At 29.9% G+C, this 6319-nt stretch overlaps 1 long non-coding RNA gene across 1 annotated transcript in view; it reads left to right on the top strand.

Moving 5' to 3' along the window:
* Positions 1-6319, top strand: part of LOC111083267 — a 9152-nt gene extending 2833 nt beyond the window's left edge. The window contains exons 2-3 of the long non-coding RNA XR_002608913.1: positions 149-231; positions 1556-6319. This is a non-coding gene — a long non-coding RNA (uncharacterized LOC111083267). The remainder of the gene's footprint in view (positions 1-148; positions 232-1555) is intronic.

The following is a 6319-nucleotide window of genomic DNA, read 5'->3' on the forward strand; positions in this document are numbered from 1 at the left end:
CCAAGCACTTGTTTAGAGTATTCCTTGCTTTATATGTTTCTAGTTAAGTTACCAAGCACTTGTTTAGAGTATTCCTTGCTTTAAAGGCTGAGTTGTTTAAAAAAAAAGAAATTGTAAATGCTAAGTATAGAAAATTTTATCTCTGCAGATTGTCCCACGTCTAAATGCCCTCATGCTGAATGAAATTGAAAAAATTTTGGACAACAGACCAGTACGTCAACCTTTAATCAGGTAACTAAAGACACAGAAGGATTTTCTAACCAGTCAAAAATTCTATTCTTTCTCTTTTACTGGCTGCTATGAGGAAGACTTCCTTAGTAAGAAAAATGCCTCAAGGGGGTCGAGATGAGCAGTTCTGGCCAAACACAAGCTTAGTAGTTTAGCAATATTTGGGGGAGGGGGATTAAATGGTTTATTAATAAAAAATATATTTATTGATTACAGTTATCACTGAATATTATGTATTTATCACAAATTATTAGGTAATTTGAAATAACAAAGGGCCAAAAAGTTTGGAAAAAGTGTGCTCCATCTATCCCCACCTCTCGTCTCAGAACATACATGTGCACACTGCTCAGCTATGTCATTTATAGGTGTCAGTTACTCTTTTAATATTGTAATTAATCATCTAATTCATTTATGCCATGATATATTACATCAAACGTTATTTTATAAATAAGAAGGCAACATTTTTTTCCACCATCAATCCATAATTTCCTTCTTTCAAGATCATTTTCTAGAACTATTATAAGGAAAGATGAAATATCATTGTGTCATAAGCACATGCATGTACTGGTCTGGAAAAAAATTTGGCCACTCTGTTTAGTATGTATCTATGAATTTATGGACTCATTTAAGAGAAATAGACCAATATAATATATTCAGTGAAACAGACTGGTGAGCGAGAGAACAACGCAAACTTGCTATCCAAGTTGATGCGTTTTTAAATAACATCCTGTATTATGTCTTTAAATATTTTCTGTAGTGTGAACATTAATACTAGTACGTTAAAATTGTCTGTAACTGACTGGTATGGAGTCAAATAATTGTTTTCTGAACGTGTATATTGTTTCTTAGTTATTTAATTTAGAAAAATATTAAATTGCTCTCCAAGTTGATGCATTTTTAAATAACATCCTGTAATATGTCTTTAAATATTTTCTGTAGTGTGAACATTAATACTAGTGCGTTAAAATTGTCTGTAATTGACTGGTATGAAGTCAAATAATTGTTTTCTGAACTTGTATATTGTTTCTTAGTTATTTAATTTAGCAAAATATTAAATTTTTAAAATTTAATTCTTTGTCTTGTTATACAATAGGTTTTCAGGTTTACTAGTAACGACATTATTATAATTTTAGAAATAGTGTATGTAGTGCATTAATTTTATACTTATTTAATTTTTTTTTATTCTTGTATATTTCATTTTTTACGTTGTTTAAAATTCAAGCTAAGTTTTAAGTTAAGGTGAGTTTATGGATGTTTATCTTTTTGCCATCTTATTTGAAATGTTAAAAAATTCATTTTTTTCATTGCATCCTTGGTAATGGAACAGGACTAATTGGAGACCTTCACTCTCTGATGTGGATCACAATTCCAAGGAGTCTTGAGAAGAAATTTGAAGTTCAATGGTGATTTAGAGGTCTTTTAGTCGTAACCATCATGATTACTGAGACCTTCCAATCATAGAAATGTTTATTAGTAACCTTTTGTTCTGATTTTATAATTTGAAAATTTAAGGAGTCATGAAAGAAACTTTGAAAGTTGAAGATTAAAGATTGTTTTTAGATGATATCTGAAGGTATTAGAAGTATTCTAGTCTGTTTAAAGCAGAAATGTGAAGGTGACTTGATGTTTTAAAAAAGCCAATAGAAACCTCATGTATATTTTATTAAATTCTGTTAATAAAGATGAGTATTGTTGGAATGTAAAGGTGATTTAAGACATTTTTGTGGGCAGACAAAGCGTGAACAGTTGTTGTTGTTTTTTGTAAGAGGAAAAAAAAATGTATGAATGTAGGGAACTGCATTTAATTATTATTTAAAACAAATGGTCCGTTCAAGAATTTTCTCTTTAAATACTTTACTGAATTATAAATTTTCCTGAAGAAATTTATATTTCTTTACTCCAGTATGTATGTAATTTTGTCTAACTGCTACTTATTGGTGGTTTAAATGTTTGGTAAAAATAAAATATACCTTACTTCTACCTTGCATGTAAGAGAAATTAGCTATTATTATAAATATTAGGGATGGGACAAATAGTAGTTTTGGTCCAAGCTCAGATATCTGTCTCCTAATATCTGATTGAATTCAGATATTTTCGAATTATAGAGAAGATGTAGCCACGGACATTAAAAATACACCACAACAGTTAGTTACCACTTCATTATAGTATGCTATTAAATAGTTAATTATAGAGAAGATGTAGCCACGGATATTAAAAATACACCACAACAGTTAGTTACCACTTCATTATAGTATGCTATTAAATAGTTAATTATAGAGAAGATGTAGCCACGGACATTAAAAATACACCACAACAGTTAGTTACCACTTCATTATAGTATGCTATTAAATAGTTGATTAATTATTGTTTTTTTTTGAAAATATAATAAGGGTATACACGGAGATGGCGTACTAAGCTTTCTCTCTCACTCACGGGGGAACTGTACATCCCCACGAGTGAGAGAGAGCATTGTTGACCATTTAAGGGAATGTGTTAGTGTGAGACAGTGATCCAATGCTGAGACTGTTGTTTGTATTGTTGTTGCTGTTGCTGCCGCTACTGTGTGGCAACATGGTGGACGTGATGTTTATTTAAACTACACAATGACTGTCTGTATAACAATTACCAGAGAAAGTGCTACTCTATTTAGAAGCTAGCGGAAAACACTGATAGGTTAGATGATACGACATGTATCATGTGTGACACACGTGCAAGTAGTATCGTGCTTCTGTAATGTTGTGCAATAATCCATAAATGGAAATGCGACTTGATTCGTTGCAAAATTATTATCCAATCAGATCAGGTTTCATCGAATAGTGCAATATTTGATTGGACCAGATGTTTGTCTCATCTCTAGTAAATATTCACATTTTAAATATCTTAAAATATTTATACATTTACTACTTTATCTCATATTTTTCTCTTTGATTTTTAACAAATTTTTCAAAAGATGAAATGAAGTTTATTGCACAGATAATTCTCAAAATCGTTAATGCTACAATAGAATATACACTTGTGACATAGTAAATTTTTTAATATCTTGAGTATAAAATTTGTTTTCAAGTATTTTGAAGTTTATAATATTTCTGGTCTGTAACATTTGTTGTATATGTTCAGCACGTTTTACTTTTCTTGGTGTTTTAAAAAGTTGAACAGTAATTTTGTGATGTTGAAGTGGTAAAAAGAGAAAAAAAAACCTAAAATGTATTAGTACTTTTTTGTAGATTTTAGCTATTATTATAGGACACAAAAAATTAATATCATTTAAAATTCTTCTTCCATTGTCATTCATAACCTGTTCATTCTGAAATTCTTTGCAATTAATCTTATAAAAAAAAAAGTTACATCATTAAGTAGAGGCCAACTGAATACTTAGCCAGATAAACTATAAAAAGGTAAATATATTTAAAGCTCTTCTCTGCAACTTGTAAAAACAAAAAATCTTTCTGAAGTTCACAACATAGGTTTAGATTTAATCAAAAGAATATTAGATTCTTTATTTATCCACTGTTTTGTGATTATAAAAATATTGCTTCTCAGACTATACATTTAAGAGTTGTTGTTCATTTTTCTAGTGAATGAATATTTATAATCATTTTGTTTGAACCTCTAAAGCCTTATAAAATTGATGACAGTGTCATCGTAAGAATCTGATGTTGCCTTATGAGCTAATGTATTTAATTAATGCCACTTGTTGAAATGTTTATTTCATATATTGAAGAAGAGATGTTGTAATAAGTTTAGAAAAATGCTTGTACTTGTTTTTAAAGATGGTACTGACTGCGTGATTAGTTTTTCTGTCTGTTGCATGACAATAGTACGAAGCTCACTTATTTTATTCTTGATTATATATGTAGATCAAATAACATAATGTGCCATTTGCTTTAGCTGCTTCTCTCCATATAGTGAAAAAAAGGCCTAAAATAGTATCTCACTCTGCTAGTACCACACTGGAGTTTTATGTTTTGTCGTGATGATTATTCTTATTTTCACGAGGTAGTTGGTAAATTTTTGATTAATTTTCAGAGTAAAATGCTAATGTGTGGATTATAAGCCATTAATTTAGAGTTTTGTGTTTGTGGGTACCTGAATCAAAGTAACATAGTGTTTATTAGTGATTTATTATTGCACAAAATATTACTAATTAAAATTAATATTTCTTCAGTTTTTTTTTCTTTCGGTCTTGATGTTGCTTGTAAAAATTTTAAAGTAATTAAAATTGATGTACTATAAGTTATTCCTTTTACATTTAAATTATCAACTAGTTAAGTTAATCAAGATGTTGAAAACTGTTTACAACATTGTAAGGTGTCGTTACATTTTATTGTTTGATCATGTTACGGTATTCACTCGACCATTTTGTACACAACTCCAAATTTATCAACCGAAACTGCTAAACATTTCTACTTAGTAGGTTCTGGTAATAAAATTGTTACTTAGAAAAGGAGAAGAAAACGAGGAGAATCACTTACCAAATTAAAATTAATTTATTAATGATTTTGAAAGAAATGTTGTGGGTATGGTTCCTTTTACGATGTCTAAGTAACGTCAACAATTGTACCAAAGAATAAATGATATTTTGATCGCAAAACTATTTGTAAAAATTATATTAGGTTCAAATATCCGTATTAGGTTTAACAGTGCACTTGAATTTTCATGTGGTTTATATATTGTTCGAGAAAAAGATATGAAGACCAATATATTTAGATTTATCAGTTTGCACTTACTTTATTTCTATTGAGTTTATGTAAATTGACTGAATGCACAAACCTAGAAATTAATAGCTTTGGTCTGTGACAATCGGAGTTAAAATTAAGAAATCTAAAGTTACTGCAATCTTTCTTATTTTGGTGCGACAGCCCTAACTCGCATGGAACTGAAACCTAAGCTTACAAATGGTAACCAACCAGTGGTATTCTCAGGAAATGGTTTGTTTTTAAAAGTGTATAAAATCATGTGTATCACTGATTTATTAATACCCAACTGTCTTTTTTTCATGTGAGGAAGTCGCACATGTTCGTAAATAGCATAAAAACAGTAATTACTTTGTTTGTATATAGAAAAATATTTTGAGGATGGTGTATTAAATTTCAAATATATGTATTTTAGTTGTATTTATTTCTTTTGTTTAGAATTACTTGAAATGCTCATTACGGGCTACTGAATCAGTTATGTGCTGGTTCTTTTTATTTAAAGATTTTCTCAACTAGTTAAAATCTCTGACACTGGAAAATAAAAGAGAGAGAGATAAATGACAGCTCAGTAGTTTGTCTCTTCCTGATGGCCCCTAGTGGCACAGCGGTATGTCTGCGGACCTACAACGCTAGAAACCGGGTTTCGATACCCGTGGTGGGCAGAGCACACATAGCCCTTTGTATAGCTTTGTGCTTAACTACAAAGAAACAAACAAACTCTTCCTGACAGAGCTAGTTTTTGAGATGCCCTTTAGTTTGTGACTTGATTGGAACTCTATCACAAGATTAAGTGGAAAATTGTATGCTTTATTCATATGATGTTTTTTTTTGAGGGGGGTGAGTATTATCTATCTAAAGAATTTGTCACCTTATATATATCCGAAAATGTTGCATGTCTGCCTAGACTACCTGACTTCTGTATATTAAGAGTACAAATCCTTTTTCTCAGGATATTTATGGAAATTTCACTATAACGTTATATAATATAGCAGTTTACATGAGAATAATTTTGGTATATATAAACACTTTGTTGTTGCTACAGAATGCACAATCTTTTCTTCAGAGCATCATGACCTGAAAGTCTAACAGAAACTAATCTTAATTAGGGTTGTTTGAAATGTTTCATAGGCTTTTTTTCTCCCAATCGTTATCTTCACTTGAAGATGAAAGCAGCAAGTTGCTAGACACAGTTTTCAGTCTTATAAATCTCTTGCACTGATGTCCTTATTTTAAAAGAGTTTTTCTCAATATATATTTTTATATCATTGATTCATACTGTAAGAGTATTTTTAAGTTTAAGAACTTGAATTTCATGTTTCGATACATTTAACTCAAATTTGTTAACTGTTTTTGCTTCCATATACAAGTAAAATTTATTCTATTTGAACTTTTCTCTA

Source organism: Limulus polyphemus, unplaced genomic scaffold (genome assembly GCF_000517525.1).
Source record: "Limulus polyphemus unplaced genomic scaffold, Limulus_polyphemus-2.1.2 Scaffold8816, whole genome shotgun sequence".
Lineage (NCBI taxonomy): Eukaryota > Metazoa > Arthropoda > Merostomata > Xiphosura > Limulidae > Limulus > Limulus polyphemus.